The sequence below is a fragment of the Oxyura jamaicensis genome, chromosome Z (assembly GCF_011077185.1).
Source record: "Oxyura jamaicensis isolate SHBP4307 breed ruddy duck chromosome Z, BPBGC_Ojam_1.0, whole genome shotgun sequence".
NCBI classification, from domain to species: domain Eukaryota; kingdom Metazoa; phylum Chordata; class Aves; order Anseriformes; family Anatidae; genus Oxyura; species Oxyura jamaicensis.
In genome coordinates, this window is record NC_048926.1 from 23,886,657 (window position 1) to 23,909,556 (window position 22,900).

The following is a 22,900-nucleotide window of genomic DNA, read 5'->3' on the forward strand; positions in this document are numbered from 1 at the left end:
AGAAAGAAAGAAAGAAAGAAAGAAAGAAAGAAAGAAAGAAAGAAAGAAAGAAAGAAAGAAAGAAAGAAAGAAAGAAAGAAAGAAAGAAAGAAAGAAAGAAAGAAAGAAAGAAAGAAAGAAAGAAAGAAAGAAAGAAAGAAAGAAAGAAAGAAAGAAAGAAAGAAAGAAAGAAAGAAAGAAAGAAAGAAAGAGAAAGAAAAGAAAGAAAGAAAGAAAGAAAGAAAGAAAGAAAGAAAGAAAGAAAGAAAGAAAGAAAGAAAGAAAGAAAGAAAGAAAAGAAAAAGAAAAGTTGTTCTGCCCCTGTCTAGTTATTAATATCTCTGTGTCATGAACCCAAATCAATATCACTCACCTGTGATGGCAGCCATTTCTGGCTCGTTAATGTTAGCTCTCTCTGAGGGTGGCACCAAATCCCCCTCAAGAGCAGCAACAGAAGGAAAGGACCTTGCCCTAGGTGAATTTAGGGATGGGCTTCATCTGCCAATGGATGGCAAGTGGTGGTCAACATGGTAACCAGACACCTCCATATCAGATAGTTCAGGACTTCTCAGAAAAAATCAAATTGAGATGCGTGTCCAGGAGCACTGAAAAAAAAATCACAAGGACACTATTAATGCCATTTGATTATACTTGAATATAACTTTCTGTTCAGTGTATAAAGTTTTAAAACTCTCCTTAGTAGGGAGAGGATCTAAATCTGAAGTGAAGCTGCAGGTGTAACGATCTTATAAAATGAAAAATCTAGAGTGTTTTATTTTTCTTGTCTTCAGCAAGGACTTTTCTATAAATTAATGCAGCTACACACCATGAGCCTTGAGCCACTTCAAGGATTTTCTCTACTGAAAAGGCTGTTTTACAACTCTCCACACAGCGGAATCAAGCAAAAACTTAAGGTTGCACTTGGTGTTTGAGCATAAAACAAGAATGTGCCAAGGCAGTAACTAGTGAAGGTTTACAGGGGCTCAAGGGGATACTGGACAAGTACCTGGAAAAAAAAAAAAAAATCATAAAAAAAAATAGGTAGATGGACATCTAAGTCAAGATACTGAGCTGGAGCGGTCAAGGATGGGGGAATGCCTGGGGGGTTATCCTACAGCCTGCCTTCCCCTATGGACACTGTTCCCATTAATTTTCTGCTGTCCATCACTAGCAAAAGTAATTGTTCCCTCACCACCACTCCTCAGGAAAAAAAAAAAAAAAAAAAAAAAAGAGAGAGAGAGAGAGAAATAGGGAGGAAGAAAGGAAAAAAAAGAGAAAAGTTAAGTGACCTCAGCAAACTAAAATGGGAAGACAGGGCAAGCATCCTCTGGATGTGTCTTGCTGGTGCTCTGCCTGGAGGTGCAGCAGGACAAGCCCAGGGAAGGGGTCTCTCCATAGGCTAGCCTAGACAAAGTTTCCCCCCTGGGATGGGGAGGCTCCCATTCAGACCACTCCTGGATGTTGTTCTCTTGCTGGTGGGAGAAATGGTCTCCGCTGCTTGTCCCTTCCTCTCTGTCTGTTCTTTGTGCACATCCCAGTGGCTGGAGCAGCGATGGAATTTGCAGCACTGAGTTTCACACTCTTTCAAAAAGAGTTTTCCACTTGTTTGGAGGAATCTTTGATTTTTTTACTTTTTTTTTCACTTTAAATGAATCAATAACTATAACTGCTTTTCATTTGACAGCTTGTGAGCTTTCAGTGAAATTTGCTGGGCAAGTGGCAAGTTGTGCCCAGATAATCACAAGTGTTTTTTAGACATGAAAAAACATTTCTAGCCCTCTTCCACTTGTGGTTATCGGATGCAATCGAATTCTCAGACACAGGTAATCTGTAAGGAGTTTTGCGTAGCCTGGATTTCCCCTGTGAAACCACACCATGAGACTTCAGCCAGCTGAATCTTCCTTGTGTTGTTCAGGACAGTCACTGCGATTGCATTGCCTGTGTCTCTGGTCCCCAAGAGTCTGAGCATAGCAGTATTTATTGGACACACAATGGATGGCTGCAATGAAAAATTCCATCCCCACAGTGCTCCCAGGTCTGCTAGGGAAGGGATTTATTTTAATTGCCTTATAATTTTCCCACATACATCAGAAGTGATCACAAGGTCTTATGGTTAAGCTAGCTGTGGCATCTCTGCTTTCCCAGCTTTTATTCCAGAGTGCATCAGATGTGTCCTTGAGAAAACCTTTGCTGTGATATGACTGCTTTTACATATGTTGTCATGGTCCACTCTTCCCATCTCACCCATCCTCAGAAACAGATCATGCCTCATTCTGAGCATTCGCCCTCCCAGCAGAATGACTGACAGGAGCACTTGCAATTAGCTGTTTTATAGGACTTGTTCTCAGACTCCTTCTAACCTCTGTCTTGAAGTTGCCTCATAACTACCTTGATTGATGTCTTCTGTGTCATTCAGCTGCCTATGTTTCTTTCAATTTGATGATGTCATATTTTTGGTGAGCTGCCATGCTTTGTGTTACAATGTTCTTTCAGAAAAGAAGCCAGCTAGGTACATCTCAGTCTACTCATGCATATGTTTAAATATCAGCTTTGCAGTATCAATAGCATGTGTTGAAATCTTTCAGATGCTGATAGTAACAACTTTTTAAAAAGTTATCTAGTCATTCACGGTTACCTCCTTCCCATGGTTGGACAAGTTGGATGTACTTGTCATGTAATTTCCACACGTACACAGTTGTGCAAGACCCTGTTCCAGTTTGACTTTCAATACAGAAGCCACTTACTGTCACTTCTGCAGCCTCCATCACATCTTTCTGTACACATCCCAGTATTTTGAGATGGGTAGGCTGCATCTGAGGTATGAGATGGCTACATCATGTTGAGGTAGCCATATGCCACATTTGTATAACAGTAATCATAAAAGATTACTCATACAGAAAATTTTGGGAGGGTAGAGGAGAGAAGTGTAATTAGTTGACAAGTGCTGATAATCTCTAAACCAACTGAATCTCTTCAGTGTAGGTATCTGTTTCATTACAGATCGGGTCACAGGCCTTGCATGATCGAGGGCTTCTGCATGCAACGCCACTCCTAGCTGCATTTCTGCTTCCCAGGGTGCTCCCATCAGACTGTGGGGACTTCTGCCATGCTTCACAGCAGCCTTCACCAATCTATCATTGTATCTGTGCTGCCAAAACATCATCCGCTGTGAAGCAACTTCTTAAGAATCTTGTTTGTGCATCTTTTTGGTAACACTGAAAGTCTTGCCCTCAGCTTTTACCCCAAATGTCATTCTTTGCCATTCCTATCAACCTGATGACATCCCAAATATGGTGAAGTAGCTCCAATGACATTTATTAATATCCACTCTTGGCTCTGGTTGACAACATATTTTGCTGATGTCATGTCAGTTTATATTTCTCCTTTTGCAGGCCTTTGATGCTGAGTTCTTTTTATTGCTTTGTTTGAAGCAAGTGGGTCTCTTGCAAATAACTTGTCTGGTTTCTCAGTGAGTACCATGCTACTTGTCCAACTCTTGGCTTCTGTGACAACACTATCTCCTTTTCCATTCTCTTTGTGGCTCCCATTGTTAGTTATTTTGCTCTTGTAATGGAATTGATTTTCTGGGAGTCAGATTCTACAACAGCCAAACTGTTTTATCTGTTATCACATGTAACAAGTCTGGAAGACATCCCAGTCCATCAAAAAAAAACAACATCATGGTAATTTACTAGCCTTCCTGCTGCCTTGATGGAACAGAAGATTTAGTTCCTCCTGCTACAGCTTCAGTTTGCCAATTGTCTACGAGAGAAGCATTTCTTTTGGTTTCAGGGGTTGTTAGGGTCATATATTTTCATAAAAGCAGAAGCTTTGTTTTTCTTGTTCTATACCTGAAATCTCAGCCTGTCTCTTCCCCTTCAATTACACCTGGTTTCTGGTTTTGTGAACATCCCATCATATAATTTTGATTTGATTTGTTTTGCTGCAATTTCACTTTCTTTCCTTGAAAAAGACTCTGGCTGCCTTTGTAGCGTATCACACTGAACCATGTTCCAGTGTCTGTCTGGCTCTTGGTTTTGGCTTCAAGCTTATTCATGACTTTTGCCTTTCTCTTGCACCTGGTACTCCATCAAGCTTTATGGACATTTTATGGACATTGAGCTCATTGACAAAGAAGAGGTACTTAACTTCTTTGCCTCAGTCTTCACAAGTGGTCAGGCTTCCCACATCTCACAAGTCCTTGAACCATTGGGGCTGGGGGACCAGAGTCCCTCCCACTCTAAACAAAGAGCAAGTACGGGACCTCCTGACACAACTTCACAACTACAGGTCTATGGGGCCTGATGATGTGCATCCCAGGGTCCTGAGAGACTAGGCTGATGTACTCACCAAGCCCCTCTCCACCATATTTGAAATATCAGTCAGGCAGAGTTCTCAGTGACTGGAAAAAGGGAAACATCACTCCCATTTTTAAAAAGGATAGAAAGAAAGACCCGAAAAACTACAGACTGGTGAGCCTCACCTCTGTGCCAGGCAAGATCATGGAACGAATCCTCCTGGAAGCAATGTTCAGGCACACGCAGGACAAGGAGGTAATCTGAGACAACCAAGGGTAAATCATGCCTGACCAGACCGGTGGCCTTCTATGATGGAGTAACTGCATCAGTCAACAAGGGAATACCGACTCATGTAATCTACTTACATCTGTAAGGCCTTTGGCATGGTTCCACATGACATCCTAAACTGTAAATTGGAAAGATATGAATTTGAAGGGTAGACCATCCAGTGGATAAGGAATTGGCTCAATGGTCCCACCCAGAATGTGGTGGTCAATGGCTCCCTGTCCAGGTGGAGACTGGTGATGACTGGTGTCCCTCAGGGATCTATCTTGGGACCAGTGCTTTTCAATATCTTCATCAATGACACAGACAGTGGGATTGAGTGCACTGTCATCAAGTTTTCAGATGACACCAAGCTGAGTGGTGAGGTTGATACACCAGAAGGAATGGGTGCCATCCAAAGGGACCTGGACAGGCTGGAGAATTGGGCCCACTTGAACATAATGAGGTTCAACAAGTCCAGGTATTAGGTGCCGCACCTGGGCTGGGGCTATCCCAGATGTGAACACAACCTGGGAGAAGAACTCAATGAGAGCAGCCCTGTGGAGAAGGACTTGGGGGTTCTGGTGGACAAATAACATGAGCCAGCAGTGTGTGCTTGCAGCCCAGAAGACCAACTGAATCCTGGGCTACATCAACAGAGGGGTGGCCAGCAGGTGCAGGGAGTGGATTGTGCCCCTCTGCTCTGCCCTTGTGAGGCCCCACTTGGAGTCCAGATCTGGGGTCCCCAACACAAGAAAGATGTGGACCTGTTAGGGTGAGTCCAGAGGAGGGCTACAAAGATGATCAGAGGACTGGAGCACCTCTCCTACAAAGAAAGGCTGAGAACTGGGGCTGTTCAGCCTGGGTAGGAGAAGGCTCTGGGGAGACCTCATTGCAACCTTTCAGTACATAAGGGGTCTTATAAAAGAAATGGAGAAGGTCTCTTTACTGGGGTAGATAATGATAGGACAAGGGGGAATAGTCTTAAACTAAAAGATAGATTTAGACTAGGCACTGGGAGGAAATTCTTCACTGTAAGGGAAGTGAGGCACTGGCACAAGCTGCCCAGAGAAGCTGTGGATGCCCCATCTGTGCAGGTGTTCAAGGCCAGGCTGGATGAGGCTTTGGCCAACCTGATCTAGTGGGTGGCGCCCTGCCTAAGGCAAGGGGGGGTGGATTTAGATGATCTTTAAGATCCTTTCCAACCTGAGCCATTCTATGACATTTTGTTTTCATTTGTGTGTTTTGTGGTTGGTGGTTTCCTTTGCCATTTTGTGCCACACAGAGATAATGTATGTGCAATAACCCACCTCTTGGATGCCTGCTTGTTTTTGTAAATTTGTTCCTTCAGTTTCTTTGTTTGTATATATTTTTTCATCATGACATTCAGGGTGTTTTCTCTGTAGTTTGTCCCCTCTGTATATCAGTAGGCTCCACGTATTTATGACACCACATTTTCTGGCAGCAGAGGTTTTCCTTACCCCATTTTTGCTCTGTCTGTCAGCCCTTCCAACCACACTAATATAATAGCTGGTTCTTAGTTTTCTATTTTTTTTTTTCAGTCATCTTCTGGCAATTGTCTAGTTGTACCACTACAATCAAAAGAAAATAATTTTACCAAAAGAATTGGTGAATTCCACCCTTTTCAAGAGCATCTGCTTGGGAACAGGAAATTGGTCACTACCACAAGAACTGCTTTCTTTGTTTGAGGAGGATTGCTTGCAGTTTTGGGAGAATTCTGGTGGGTTTTGTTTTGTTTTGTTGTTGTTGTTGTTTTTCTCAATCTCTGATTTGTTTACTCTATTGGGAAGTCTTCTGTCATTGTCAGCTCTATTTTCTTGAAAAATGGCTATGCCTGAATAAAGACCAGAGTCCCCTTCTCCTCCCTCAACTGAGGGACTAAGTGCCAAATTGCTATAGCTTTATAAAGGGAATGAGTAATGACTGCACCATCTTCTCTTAGGACAAAATCTAAGGGCAAAATTACAGGTCTTATTGCAAACAGTACAAAATGCTCCAACATACTTATGAACAGGCAGTTTTATGCTATCAATAATTTAACAATGCCTAACATGAAAACTGTTTTGCCCCTTTGCCTGCTGCATACTCCTGTATAAGTCTGTACAGTCTATATCACAAACACAGGAGACAACATTACACAACAGTCTTATCCACAGTGTTCTCCTAGAAGTGCTGTGCACCTAAAAATATGCTAAGCGTAACAACAAAACAGTATGAAGTGTATCCATCTGATAAGAAAGGGAGCAAGAGGCAGAGCCTTCCATAAGAAGTGCTTCCCATTTTGTGGAAGTCATTCAATTTCCAGGCTAAAAATGTATTTTAAAGAAATTATTTCCCAAATATCTATGAAAGATCATATTATGGTTAGTGTGAGGTAGGCATGTTCATGTAATGCAGGGAATTTCTTATACATTTTATCTGGGTAGCAAAACATTAAGGAGGATGCCAAGAGGATGCCTGGATGCCAAGAGTGTGCAGTGTCACATTCCTGAGAAGTGGGACATGAATCCGTATTCAGCAGCTTATAATTACCAGTGCTTAAATCCTGAACTGGTGCCGGGTGCTGTTGCTCCATTGGAGGCAGAAGACTCTGGGATCCAAAGAAATCAGCCAGGCCCTAAGGAATACAACACAGCAGATCCTCTCAAAGGATGAAACCCCAAATGCCATCAATCTGCCATGAGTTCTGCACATAATTGTGAGAGCACACATTTTGTTGCTGCGCTGAACACCACAGCGTCTCCCAGAAGCCCTAGCCCTTCAGCTAAGCAAGACTGTAATCTGGTGTAATCTTGCTGGTTGCTGGTGAATCAGCCCCCCGGGGCAGGCTTCCTACACACCACCTAATGCTGGTCAGCAGATAAGCACGTCTGTGGGAGACTGCAGTGCCTGGTCGCCTACTCCAGCAGAGAGGTTTCCTGGGTTGGTTAGTGTTTGGTTTAAGTTAATGTTATTATTTATGTCACGGCACTGTTGTATCAGCTGCTCAGGAAGGAGAAGGTGGGACAACATCTACCCACTAACTCCAGTGTCCTTGTCAGAGCAAGAAGTACTCTTCTTATTTGGTGGAACAAACCTTCCTCTGCCTCCTGAGACTGTTCGCCACTTACTGGAGACTCTGGACGTTCACCTTCTGCTTAGTAGTGGGAAAAACTGTTAGGATATTTAGGACATGCACTTCTATGGCTGTAAAATTTGCTCTCAACAACCAATAGTCTGGATTACAAATGCCAGACAAATTGTAATATCTCTACTACTTTTAAATATTGATCCCTCAATCTACCCTGTAAAGAAAATAACAATTACTGTAAAGAATATTGGAGATTACAGCTAAACCTCAGGAGCCTTACAGCTACAGCTGCAGACTGGGAGACTGGCTTATCTTCTGACTCATAAACCAAACAAGCTCCTGAATGTTCATTGTACATGGGAATAGATGAGAATGCTCTGGAGGAACAGAGCCAGGAAGAACAGTACTGAAGGTAGATAAGGTCAGACCAATTCTGGTAATAAAGGCTAATTAGTAAATCAGCAATGGAGTGTTTCAATAATGTAGGCTGCATTGCATCAGAAAAAGGAGAGACAGAGAGTACCACATGTCTGAGGAGATGGAAAAACCCCAAAGGGATGAAGTCAGCACTACTGAAGAATTACCTTTATTTAACCATTGAAGGGCTGAGAATTTGACCCATCTCAGATACTTACAGTTTTATTCACTCAAAACTTTTTCACTGTAGAGACCAAAGATATTCAGAGAGGACTTTACCCGGAAAAGAAGGAGATGAATGATGTTTGATATTAAAACGACATATCTGATTTTGAACACAAGATTAGCTAGAAAGTTAACATCCCAGCAAAACCTCTCAATTCACTTAAAAGAGGTTTTCAAGACTAAAGTAAGAAATCATTTAATCACTTGTAAATGTGAGCTGACATGTCCTGTTGCCATGAAAAGAAGAAATATTAATGTCATTGTCTAAAATAGAAGATAAATTACACAATCATACCATGGGTCCATATCAGATGTGGCACCAAACATTATTAAGAGTAACAATGTACTACTAGAAGAGGATTTCCAACAACAGCAAAACTAAACAGAGGAATAATTGCCAAGTATGTCATTTACTTTTGCCTCTCATGTCAACAGGCGTGACTTTGCACAGTGCAAAGGAGTGGGAGTAAGAACAACAAAATTTCCTCTGCTTAAGATCACAGTGGCATTTTTATGAAGCCCCCACTTGCAAGCCCTCCCTGTGAGGGCTGTGGAACAGCTGTTCAGATGTGCAGATACCAAGTAAGAATGAAAGACAGTTTTTAGTAGTCTGGTAAGAGGTGACCCTTCTGCACATATGGAGTTACAGAAACTTAAATGGCGAGGGGCAGTTTTCACCATGAAACCAACTGCTGTGAGCACTTGCAGCACCACAGATGTGGCAGTGGCGCTCATCACGGTAGTTGATTCACCTTCCACTGGTAGCTACAGGTTCTGCTTCTAGAGCAGGATCCCAATGACTGGGTGAGCCTCTGCACCAAGTAATAAAAAAAGTCTGTCTCTTCTCCTAGGAATTCATAGAATCATAGAATCATAAAGGTTGGAAAAAACATCCCCCTACCACCACCAGTTTCACCCACTAAGCCACGTCCCTAAGCACCATGTCCAACCTTTCCTTGAACACCCCCAGAGGACGGTGATGCCACCACCTCCCTGGTCAACCCGTTCCAGTGCCTGACTGCTCTTTCTGAGAAGAAAGGTCGCCTCATTTCCAAACTGAACCTTCCCTGGCACAGCTTGAGGTCTTTCCCTCTAGTCCTAGCACTAGTTACCTGTGAGAAGAGGCCAACCCCCAGCTCCCCACACCTTCCCTTCAGGTAGCTGTAGAGAGCAATGAGGTCTCCCCTGAGCCTCCTCTTCCCCAGACTAAACAACCCCAGTGCCCTCAGCCGCTCCCTATAGGACTTGGGTTCCAGGCCCTTCACCAGCTTCGTAGCCCTTCTCTGGACATGCTCCAGGGCCTCGATGTCCTTCTTGTAGTGAGGGGCCCAAAGCTGAACACAGTACTCGAGGTGTGGCCTCACCAGAGCAGAGTACAGGGGGATGATCACCTCACCTCCTGGTCCTGCTGGCTACACTACTCCTGATACAAGCCAGGATGCCGTTGGCCTTCTTGGCCACCTGGGCACACTGCTGGCTCATGTTCATATTTCCTCCTCACCAAAAAGGCAGGCTATAAATCTCTGAAGACTAGGAAGACCAGACCGAGTGAAGAGTTAATGAAATGATGAGGTTACGAAGGGCAGAAAAGCTCTGTATGAGGTGAGAGTGACAGGATTTCACACGGCTTGTTCAAAGTTCTTTATTAATTGTTGTTGTTGTTTTAATTCGCATGTAAGATCAATTATTATTTATCAGCTTTCATCAAAAGATTCACAGCCTTCATTCAATTCTACTCAAACCACTAAACATTCCTGGGACTTCCTCTTGAGTTCCAGCTAAACCAGGTCAGAATGGCATTTCCAGTGTTTATAGTACAGAAAATCTGCAGGGTCTTTTAAAGATACCCCCTGCCTCTCCTCTCCCTTTACTTGTCTATAATGATGCTACAAAATATTGCCTCCCTCCCCCACGTCCCACTCCAGCTGCCAAATTTTCTTCCTCCCCATGGTCAGTTCAGACCATGATAAATCAAAAAGATGCCATCTACAACAATCTTGGTGTGGATTTTTTGTTACAAAATGGAAATTGTTGGGATCCATATTTAATACAGAAACATGAATTTAGAGGGATGATTTTACAGTACTGATCTGATGTTGATCTATATTGAGTTGGCAGGAAGGTTTTTTTTTATTTTATTTTTTTTAAGGGAAATTGATGATTTATTGTCTCATAAATGCTGTCTGGAGCTTAGTAGACTAAACTCTTCTTTCAAATAACTAGTGTGGAGAAGAGGTGTCATTCCTGTCTTGCAGGGGGACAATCCAAGATTTTGATGGAAAAGTCCTTCTTTCAGAGCATCCAAGGATGACTGTATTTGGGCAGCAGCTAACCTAATCAGCTACAGGTTTTTGATCGTGATGAGTGCTGAGACTGGACTCAGGGGTCCTCGGGCTCTAAGAATGCTTTTTCTTGGTCCTTTCTGAAGAAATGCTCAGCAGTAGGTGAAGGGAGGTGATTTGTTAACCAGTCTCTCTTCCTGCTTTCCACATACCTTTTATTCTGGATGCTACGAAAATGTGTGTGACAAACAGCTGCAAAGTGGAATGAGTAGGAGGATGTAAATTTTGTGAATTCCAGGAAGACTTAGTCATGAGTTTCTCCCTGGGCAGCACTGTCATTTGGATGTCTAACTGACAGAAACAAATAATAATAATAATAAAGATAAAAAATAAAAAAGAACAAAAAGCACAGATTTAGAGGATTTTATTGGAAAATCAAATTCAAAATAACTTACCCTCTCAAATAACAAGTTGTGAGTAATAGTTGTGCCTGACACTATGGTTCTAACGCTTACAGAGACATTTAGGGTACATATATAGAGCTTTAAAGAACCACGAAGGGAGGCTGTGGCCTCTGATCACCTGGTGGGGAATGATTCATGCCCACACTCTTCATGACCAGAACCCCTGGAGCAGACTGACGGCAGCAGAACTTAAAATAAAACTTGTCTTGGTCCCTCCCAGTCCCAGAGCCCTTCATATTCATTCCACTTGCCCGTACAGTCCCAGCTCCTCAACACTGCTGCACCCTGCACAGGACAATAGTGCATATCAGAAAATGGACCATTACACCCTGGCAAAGATTACCTGCAGATTGCTCCCGCCCCACCTGCACCTGTAGCTTCTGGGCAGATGATGCCAGAAGCCCTTCACTAGGATAACATAAATCTAAGGGTCCCTTGGATTTCTGGTGGGAGCTGCTAGAACAGTGGAGTCTGGAGGGCATCTGGGATGCCTTCGACCTCTTCAGCCCCAGCCCGCCCCTCTGTGCTCCTGTAGCAGTGCTAGCTGTGCTTAGTGTACCAATCCAAGACAGATATACTTAGAGAGAGAGAGCCCTGACAACAACCCACAAGTACGATGATTTTATCTCAGGAAGGCAGAATTGTGTCATGCACAAAGGGATGTGGAGAGCACAAGACTCCTGGAATGTTGAAAGACTCTTGGGTTGAGAGGTGAAAGCTCGCATAGCCCACATAGCTGCTGTGTGGAGCGGATCCTGGAGTGAAGTCTTCATCAGCCACTTTTAGGTTTCCTCGTGGGAGGAACTAGTTGGTCCACAAGAAAAATATACTCATACACAAACTAGCATGTATGCTAGATGGCCAAACATCAAGGCAGGGCTGGAGGGGCCAAGCTGCAGAGTAACTCATGCAGAAGTGCCTTCTTCAGTACCTTCCACCCCTTGGAAAAACTAGAGTCTCCAGTCCCTCCCAAGCTAACAATACCGTAACTGTGAAAAAAAAAAATAATAAAAAAGTTTATCCATCCCTGCTTTGGACATACTTGTACAAGGAGTAAGACGGAAATACTCCACTTAATGGTGACCCCAGCGTGATGTACATATATGGTGTCCCTGTCCTGGAGAGTTAGTAGGAGTGCTATCCCCCTCCCTGTGCCAGTATTCAGCTGGGGATTTCCAGAAGGTCTGAGAGTTTTCCTTTCAGTCTTTTTGATGAGTCTAACAGTGAGTTCATGGATTCCCCCCTGACTCACCCACATTCCTACTACCCTCCTGGCTGGACCCTGGGGCTTTCATTAACCCCCTCCACACCTCTGGATGCAGATAGGGTGTCTCAGCAGCGGGGCTCCTTGGCTAATTCATTGCCCTGGCACTTGTTTTATTTCCCAGAAACCCAGGTCACTGGCGTAGCCTGAGTGTACATACCACTGACCACAAAGCCTCACTGGGGCCACTTCCCATCCCCTTTTCCTGACTTTCCTAAAATTAAATTCCCCACCTAATTTCTTCTTGTTGTTTCACTCACAGCAGTGAGAGCTGTTCTAGGGAAGAGAAACTGCACCTGAAGACTACCCAGCACTACACACAGTCCTTAGCTAAAGCAGGACTCTGCCCTCAATAAACTGTTTTCTGACACTGTGCACTTGGCTATATTTGTTATATTGGAGATTATTATTCAAGGCCATACACTGTAATTGCCAAGCATTACATTTAAAAACAAAGCAAGTACAAGGTATTCAAACACAAGAACAATAACTTTTGTTTAAAAAGAAGCCTGGCTGGAACTGTATTTCCAATTAAAGGACTTGTTGTAAAACTCAGCTGCTGGGTAAGAAGTGCAGGTGGCATTTTCTGAGTCATTATTGAGCCAATTTACCAGCGTGATGTGAAGGGGTCATTGCACTGTATCACATATAAGAGAGATAAAACTGAGATCTTGATCACATGGTATTCATTAGTTTTGATCTATAAATGATAGTTATTTTTCTTGGATGAACAGAGTAGATATTTTTTTTAATGGCTTTTCCTTTGTTTCTAGGAGAACCTACCTCTCAGCCTAAAATGTAATTTTGATTTTAACCTTACCAAGGTGAGGTAGTGCATGCAACACTGTTGTTACCTGCAGCAGGCACCACTTAATGCACAACTTTCACAGCAGGAAGGGCAGGAAGGGGGGAATTCTGTTCTCTGGTGCGCCAGAGGAGATACTACATTACTGCAATTACTGCAAAGTGGCAAATGTTATTTTAATGACACCCAGCTTGGTAGTTTCCCAAGGGTGAAATCAATATCCTGATGGTTAAACTGAAGCTACTGTTATATTACTGAGAACATATGTATGACCTCATTGATGATATTCAGAACACTGAGCTGAGAAAGGGAAATCTCCCTGATGAAATGCTACAGACTTCCAAATTCATCTGCAAAACAGAAAAGACCTGTTCATTTAGATAATGCTAGAAAACAGCAACAAAGTAGAGATAGCTAATTTTAGGCAGGGTTCCTTCTGCTGCTTTTGAGCATAAGCAGTAAAAGGTCACTCTGTCTATAATTGAATTACTCTGTGTTGTGCTAATCTACCTAATGTCCTGTTTGCAAATATAGCACCATCTTAGACACTTTGTGCCATGTGGGCTAACATTCAAATTGTGCTCTTCATTGCACTTGTGCATTTTGTAATTAAGTAACTGTGATATCAGAAAGCTGTTGTTCCATTTATAGCTTTACATTCCTATGAATGGACATTGTTACTGAATTATTTCATAAAATCTCATACTTATATCACATATTTAGAATTTTTGCTTGTAAAATACTCTTCCACTTTAGCCTAGGGAGATGTCTTGTAGATGGTGCTAGCAACTTTACTTCTGATAAGAGTGCATTTTTGATCCTTCATCTCAGAGCAGGAATTATATTTACCACATGCTTTCAGAAACATGCAGGTTACACTTGGACTGTCTGCCCCTGCTCTGGCCAGAGAAGTGGGAAGTATGTTGTAGGTTAGGAGGGGATTGTTTCTGATCTGTTCATTAATTTTTAGAAAAGATAACCTTAGGAGCAATGTTGTTTTTGCAGATTTCTATCTATCTTGCTCCTTCCAGTTCTTTTCAGACTTTGTGGTACACTTTTATGGAATTCCTTGGCACTGAGGTAGCCAGGACTTGTGTAGTGGGGAAAACATTAATTAACATCTATATGAATGCCAGTCAGATACCCAAAAAAGTTTGTTTGTTCTGTCCAGACAGTATGACATGGTAGGGCTGGGAAATCCTGCAGGAATGTGCACCTAACCTTTATGTGTTTTCATTGCTAAAGAGTAAAGACTTGTGTGCAGAAGATGCTTTGCTCTTTCCTGCTGTGAGTTGCTCTCAACCTCTCTCCTAAGTTACCACTTTAACAGCCTTAAGCGTCCCTAAGGACTCATCAGATTTTCCACTCCATTTGAGAAAGTGTGGGATAGAGGAGTGGACAGTGAGGTGGGTTGAGAACTGGCTGACTGGCTGAGCTCAGAGGGTGGTGATTGGTGACACAGAGTCCGGCTGGAGGCCTGTGACTAGCAGTGTTCCCCAGGGGTCAGTGCTGGGTCCAGTCTTGTTCATCATCTTCATTTATGACCTTGATGAGGGAATAGTGTCTGCCCTCAGCAAGTATGCTGATGACACAAAGCTGGGAGGAGTGACTGACACACCAGAAGGCTGTGCTGCCATTCAGCGAGACCTGGACAGGCTGGAGAGATGGGCAGGAAGAAGCCAAGTGAGGTTTAACAAGAGCAAGTGTAGAGTCCTGCACCTGGGAAGGAACAACTGCACATATCCGTACCGGCTGGGGGATGACCTGCTGGAGAGGAGCTCTGAGGAGAAGGACCTGGGAGTCCTGGTGGACAACAGGTTGACCATGAGCCAGCAGTGTGCCCTGGTGGCCAAGAGGGCCAATGGGATCCTGGCGTGCATTAAAAGGAGTGTGGCCAGCAGGTCAGGTGAGGTGATCCTCCCCCTCTACTCTGCCCTGGTCAGGCCTCACCTGGAGTACTGTGTCCAGTTCTGGGCTCCCCAGTACAAAAAAGACAGGGATCTCCTGGAAAGAGTCCAGCAGAGGGCCACAAAGATGATACAGGGCCTGGAGCATCTTCCCTATGAAGAAAGGCTGAGAGACCTGAGTCTGTTCAGCCTGGAGAAAAGACTGAGAGGGCATATCACTGTGTATAAATACCTGAAGTGTGGGAGACAGAGTGATTTGGCCAACCTCTTCTCAGTGGTTTGTGGGGACAGCACAAGGGGCAATGGCCACAAAATGGAGCACAGGAAGTTCTGCACCGACATGCGAAATAACTTCTTCACAGTGAGGGTGATGGAGCACTGGAACAGGCTGTCCAGGGAGGTTGTGGAGTCTCCTTCTCTGGAGATATTCAAGGCCCATCTGGACACCTACATGGGCAGCCTGCTCTGAGGAACCTGCTTTGGCAGGGGGGTTGGACCTGATGATCTTTCAAGGTCCTTTACAACCCCCTCAATTCTGTGATAATTCTGTGATTCTGTGATGTGGAATGAGAAGATCATTCATCATAATCCAACTTGGTGTCTTATCTTTCAATTCTTGTAACTGAATTCCAATATTTCACCAGTTTCCCACCTTATGGGAAATTAGTTTGGTTGGGTATGTTGACAAGAAAAAGCAGGAAACCAACAGAGACAGGTAAATGAACATGCATTTCTGGAAAGTACTTATTAAGAGCACCTTTATTTATGTCTGTTCAGAACACAAATAAATGAATTGAAACATTTCCAAGACTACAGTACCTCACATTAGAAGGTGAAAACCTTCCTAGTGCAACAGAGGAAAAATAAACCTACTCCACCACCCTTTTATAAGAATAGACAGACATCAATAGGCTTTGGGTCAGGCTCTCCATTCCAATGCTCATTACTTAGGTTAGATTAGGAGTAACTCTTTAAACTGGCTTTGGGTTTACACTGAAATGATTAAGGTCATGGCCAAGTCAAAGATTTATTTACTATTATTTCATGGTCATTAGGAGATGAGAAACTATCTTTCTTAGTGTCTATAGAGTTATTCTTTCAGGGTGGAATCTCTTATCAACCAATTGCCATATATGGTTTAGCATACCAACTCTCCACCAAAAGGTGAAACCTATTTGTAGGAGGCTTTCATTTGCCTCTAGGAATTACTATTGCTAGGGAACTGCTTGATTTAGAGATGAGGAGGTAAATTTGAGCTAAGCGTGGACAGTATTTTTTTGAAACAGGGCAGGTGAGTAGGTGGTACAGATAACTGCAGGCTTAACATTGCAACAGGTGAGATGGTATCATGATTTTATGGCCTTCTATTTCAAAAATATGCAGTTCAGCTTAAATGGTAATAATAATAATAATAATAATAATAATAGTTACCAAAGAAAACAAGTAAAAACAAGACATCAACCAAAAATATTTAATCATGAAATCTGCAGCATACAAATTCTGTGGATTTTTCAGAATGAGCAATTTGTTAGTAAACATGAGATTTTACAGAGAGAAATTATGTTATAGATAGGTGTTCCATAATTGCATTACTCTACCTTTACTGGCTGAATATCAACTGGTTTGAAATTGAGCAATGCCACTATAACTTTATTGTACGTGACTCAATATCTATTGTCCTTGGCTTACTGAAATTGGTAGCATTTTACTGCAATCTTCTTTGCAACCAAAATCATTCTCTACAGCTCTGTTACGAAACATCAGAATCCAGCTAATTATTCAGATGAACTTCTCTAGCTTTTATTATTTGAAAACTTTTTAAAAGAACATCAGTATTGGTATGCAATAGTTAAAGCGAGAATTTAGAATTTCATAAGGATGCTTATATGTGAAAAATACTTGTGAATTATTTTCAAGTGCAACACCTATTCAACTATATACAAATAAAATGCCATATGGAGGGTGTCCAGATCAAAAAATAAAAATTAAAAAAAAAAAATGATTTTAAGTTCCCTTTCACTGAAATTCATTGAGATAACATGCTCAAAATATATTGTTTTGTAAAAAATTTGCATTGTCATCTGAAAACCACTGTTTCATTGACAGTCAAGAGTTTGACATGAGGAAAGCAGTTCAGCCTCAGTGAGACCTGAAAATGCATCTATCCCTTTCCAAGTTATTTCTGCTCAAAGTCAAAAGCACTCCACCCAGAAGTTTGTGTGTACTTTGTTAACTGCTTGTAAGATGTAAGCAGATGATTTAATAAAAATACTAATTATAGTATAGAACTCCCATAGCAAATGCCAGTGGTTCTCTGAGTGACAAGGAAAGCACACATTTCATTAAACAGTATGCGAGCAGAAGCCAACCTGGATTATCCTATGTTCTTAGGATGATTGCAAAAATTAGGAAAAAACACCTTCAAACCTTCTGGTGAACCTATCAGGTAACTATAGGTCAGAGGATTTTTTCTAAAGATTTTTCCAGTTGAAAATGTCTTCTTTCCCACAAAATTTTTTGAGTGTAGCAAAACCCAGCACACATAAATAATTTTGAAACTAAATTTGGAAAATCTTCTAAACAAAACTTGCCAGACAGAATGTTTGGAATGCAGTTATCTTATTAACCGAGGGCTGTTTTTTTGTTGTTGCTTTATTCATTTATTCATTTATTTATTAATTTTATTGCTTCGTTTCTGTATTTATGCACAAGTTGTAGATTGTATATAATATTATGCAAGAAATCATATGTGCAAACAAACAAAAATATACAGTTTAGAAAAAAACAAATACTGTAAAAATATGTAAAAAATACTATAATTAAATTGTTTAATATAGTATTCACATTTCAGAGGAATTTGAAATATCTATGTTTCTGAACTGAAACAAAAATAAATTTTGGATGTGGAAGTTTCTAAGAAGAGGAAGCTGAATTTCCATTGCTCTCATTTAAGCTGTTCCTGCAGCTATCAAAGGTCAGCACATTCACTGAGCTCTGTCTCAGCACCATAAACCCACACAAAAGAAAAGAGTAATGTCTAAAAACTTGTTCGTTTTTGAAAACTCATGTATATTCAGTCACCTTTGACTTTCATGCTCACTTTCCAAAGACTATTGCACATTTTGAGCGTTAGCATCATGAACGCCTGGAGAACCAGATGGTGACCCTAAGAATCTCTCACCTTTATAAATGTTAGAAATATAAAATTACAACTGAAATACTTGCTAATAGGAAAATACAGCAAAAAGTTGTTTTGCTTAAGACTCTGAAGGATCTTTCTTGGATGTGATGGCTGTAGGCAATTGACAGTGTTTTGTGAGTAATCAGTTCCTCACAGGACGCCTGTGTATCTGTTGCGCAGTTATGAAGCAGTGGTTGCAATGAGCTGAGTGTGTGACAGACAGAAAATCTCTGTAGGGAAGTTTGGAACTTCTGTTCGACTTGGCAGGTCTGCTGTAATTCATTTTTCAAACATAAAGCAACATTGTTTATTGTTGTTGTTGTTGTTGTTATTTACCTATAAATCACAAAACTACTGTATTCTGTAAGGTATGTATAGGCAAGAAAAATCTGAAAAGTCTCCCCCTCATCTGAAGCCCAAATGCATGACCATAGAGAGAAAAATATTGCAACTGAATGACAAAATGAGTGACAAAATGAATGATTTGAACAATCCATATATTTGATGTTTTTTTCTCTGAAATTAAGTGATTAAAAAGCAGACCGTCATGTATAAACTGTTTTTGATGTGTAAGTCTGAATATATTTGCAACACTAAATAATCCTATCAATTACTTTCTGTACAAAACAGCTGAAAGTAATTGCAGAAGATTTTACGTATATTTTGGTACTTGCTATCTGCTTCATTAAACATCACAACATTAAGCAATGTAAATTCTGAGATCTTGATGTGTTAATAATCGCATCCAAGGAAAAATATCTAAAACCACTGTGATGGGCTGACCCTGGCCTACAGCCAAACACCCGACCAGTCTTTCTCTCGGTTCCATCTCCCATGGCAAGGGGAAAAATCCAAAGCAAGAAGACTCACAAATAAGGACAATAGGTAAAGCAAAAGCTGTACATGCAAGCAAAGCAAAAAGAGAAATTGTTTCACTGCCTCCCATGGGCAGGTGGACATCCTGCTGTTTCCTATAAAACAGGGCCTCAGTGTGAGTAACGTTGCTGGGGAAGAAAAGCACTGGAACCACAGACACCCCCCACTTCCTCCTCTCCCTGAGTGTTTATTGCTGAGCAAGACATCATAGGGCATGGAGTAGCTCTTTGGCCAGTTTGGGTCAGCTGTCGTGGCTGCGTCTCCTCCCAGACTTGCTCAACCCCAAGCCTCCTTGCTGGAAGGGAGAGGAAGCCTTGATGTTGTGCAAGCAATGTTCAGCAATTGTCAGAACTCTGAAGTGTCATCAATACCACTTTAACCACAAATGCAATTCCAGATGCTGTGAAGAAAGCCAACTCCATCCCAGCCAGACCCAGTGCAATCACACACAAGCAACCTTGCTTGCCCACAATGTGAAAAGTTAATACTGTAATTGGGCAGTCCAGATGAAAGACAGCAGGAGTCTGCTGCAGAAGGTCTAGCACCCTTATATCAGAATTTCCTTCCTACCATTTATTTTCCACCTATAACACTAGGTATAACATTTGCTTTGTGTAGGAAGTCTGGGTTGAAAATTGCATCTGAGGTTCTTTATGTTACTCTCTGTGTCTTCCTTTTGCATACCAGAGGTAACTGTCAGGAGCGTAATCTATATCTTAAAGTTGAGCATCATTCTTTGGGCTTAATGCACCTTTGGGCTTCATGCATCTTGGTAAGTAGTGTGTGATTAAGAAAACTTAGCTGTCATTATGAGCAGACAGAATATACCTTACAACAGAACATGGTCCCGGCAAAAGGGACATGGAAGGAAGATGGAGACATCAGTCAAACAGTATTTTTGCAGAACACTTTTCCACATTGTAAGCAAACATTGGACAAGTACAGGTTACCTAATCTGATGTGGAAATCAAAGTAACACTAAACCATATGGAAATTGCTCCCATAAGAGTTACAAATGGTCACAGAACTACCCCTTTTCTAAGCTCTATCTCTGACAACAATTTCATGGAACACAGCTGGTGAAGGGTCTGGAGAACAAGTCTTACAAGGAGAGGCTGAGGGAGCTGGGACTGTTTAGCCTGGAGAAGAGGGGGCTCAGGGGTGACCTTATTGCACTCTACAGGTACCTGAAAGGAGGCTGTAGTGAGGTGGGGGTTGGTCTATTCTCCCACGTGCCTGGTGACAGGACGAGGGGGAATGGGCTAAAGTTGCGCCAGGGGAGGTTTAGGTTGGATTTTAGGAAGAACTTCTTTACTGACGGGTTGTTAGTCACTGGAATAGGCTGCCCAGGGAAGTGGTTGAGTCACCATCCCTGGAGGTCTTTAAAAGATGTTCAGATGTAGAGCTTAGGGATATGGTTTAGTGGAACATTTGTTAGCGTTAGGTCAGAGGTTGGACTCTGTGATCTTGGAGGTCTCTTCCAACTTAAACTATTCTGTGATTCTGTGAAATACAAAACACCTTCCTGCTCTGTGTTGCAGAGTCTCTCATCTCCACACAGGGAAAACATCAGGCAACCTGCATAACAAGACCACATACAGAAATCCTATGAATGATCCTCTTCATTTTTTGTTCTTCCAGCCTAAGAAAAGATATTTTAATTATTTAAGAAGGACATGTATATCATAATATGAAGAGATTAACTTCAATCTATACCTCATAAGAAATGCTCTGTCAGGTTAAAGAACTGAAAAGTAAAGCTGAAATTTTAATGCCCACTGCTTCTTAACACTGGTAGTCAGTGATTAAGTCCTAATTGCTAGCCCCAGGATTCTAGTGTTTTTGTTGTTGTTGATGATGTTTGTTTGTTCGTTTGTTTGTTTTTTGCCAGATATACTTTCTCTCCCATTCAGCTTATTCTGTAGTCCATACCTATATTAGTTCCTTACTGCACTTAACATATGCATAAATAATATGGTGTGTCTAGGAAAGAAAGCTAAATTTCTACCTCTAAAATAAGATATATCCCAATTTTCAATTTTAAAAGTGTGTTACTAACTACTGTATTACAACACAGTAATAAAGGAATGGGCAGTTCTATCTGCCCTTCTGTCAAGATTAAAACTTCTGGACATAAGAGCACTACAAGAGTAACCTGCTGATCGGCTTATCCAGCTGACCCTAGGTAGCAATGGGTTCCCACCTGATATTCAGACTGCAGAACTCATACACAGCTATGTTTAGGTGTCTGCTTGACCTATTATTCATGTTTTATTACAACATTTGGAAGTTGAGCTCTGTGAGATATTGAGAGCAGTATAGACTACAGAAGAAGAAAATCATTGAGGTGTTCAAATATTCTTCAGGCCATAGCACTGAAGTGTCAAAATTAAAGGGCAGGGGTAGAAATAAACTCAGAAGAAAAGCAAACAAGATCAGGTGCAATATGCACGTCCACACAGAATATTTTTGCTTCATAAAAGGAAAGGAGAGAAGAAAGGGAAAGAAAACCTCAAATCTATTGTTAGAAACTTGTTTCATCTGCAACCACAGACTTCAGGCCTTAATCTTCATGACAAGATACATGAAGTTTTAATAGCTATGAAATCTCTTTATAAATGTACTTTGCTATAACTGGACTTTATACTCTATGTAGAATTTGACATGGAAGCCTATTAAGAGTTAATTTTGCTCTTCAGTGTGTCAGGTAGGAAGAAATTACAGTGACACTATTCAGGAAAATAGTTTGTTTGAGGGACTAACATAATATTTGTTGAAAAACTGAAGTAACACAACTTACCATTCACCAAAGAAATAGAGGAATTTCAATCTCTGTGTGAGAGTAGCTTTAGTATGAGCAGGGTAGTATGAATAATTTAAGGATTTTGATTTGAATTGGTTAATGAACAACTGATAAGTTGAGAAAATGAGTAATAATAATAATAATAATAAGAGCCCTGCAGAAGCCTTGATCTAAAGAATTAATGAAACAAGAAATTAATAGAACTACAGAGAAAAAAATGAGTAAATACCCCAATGAAGAAAGTTATAGTGGGCATTACTCATTAACCCTTCTTTCATAAAAAATAATAATAACCTGTTCATAACCTCTACAATGGTTGTGTGATTTTGCAGTTAAGGGACTCCTGCAGATCAGAATGGCTCTTGATTGTGCAACTTCATACATTAAAAAAAAAAAAAAATCACATTTGGTGGAAAAATTTATTTTATTTTCTAGTCATTTTCCACTCTACTAGACTTTGAGATTTTTGAGGGAGGGACCACATCCTGTTCACCCTGCAAAAGGCTTGAACCTCTAGAGTGCTGAGGTACCTCAGCAGGTTTTCAGGTCAGACAATGCAGCACACAGGAGGAGCAAACAAGATCGTTTTGATGACAATGTTCCTTCCTAAATATCATGACCCTCCCAACAGAGTCGGGGGTAATAAACAGTTCTATTCTTAAGCCATCATCATTCTTTAGGGACAATCCAGAGAGGAACGTAATATTAGGACAGAACAAACATATCTAATGTCTAATGGACCTTCAGAAGGTGAATGGGTCTGTCTAAGGCATCCCTGGGCAACCTTTGAGGCACTTATTCATTTCTATTTCTAGCTGAGCAGCATAGTCATGTTACTTTGAGAGGGCTGCTCTGTTTTCACATGCAAAACTAGAGAATATAAATGATGCCTGCAACCTGACTGTCAGCATGCCAGTTCTTTTTTATGAGTTTTGAAGTTCATATGTAATACACATAGCAGAACCCTTGTTTCAATATTGTGTGGAAGGAATAAAGTTGATGATATTATTTTGGGACTGATGCTCAAGGGAAAGAAAGAAAGAA

At 41.4% G+C, this 22,900-nt stretch overlaps 1 long non-coding RNA gene across 1 annotated transcript in view; it reads right to left on the reverse strand.

Annotated features, from left to right (window-relative positions):
• The window catches only part of LOC118156388, a 10,591-nt gene extending 2,260 nt beyond the window's left edge, over positions 1-8,331 (reverse strand). The window contains exons 1-2 of the long non-coding RNA XR_004746245.1: positions 8,268-8,331; positions 353-584 (exon numbers count right to left, since the gene is read on the reverse strand). This is a non-coding gene — a long non-coding RNA (uncharacterized LOC118156388). The remainder of the gene's footprint in view (positions 1-352; positions 585-8,267) is intronic.
• Positions 8,332-22,900: the final 14,569 nt, after the last annotated feature.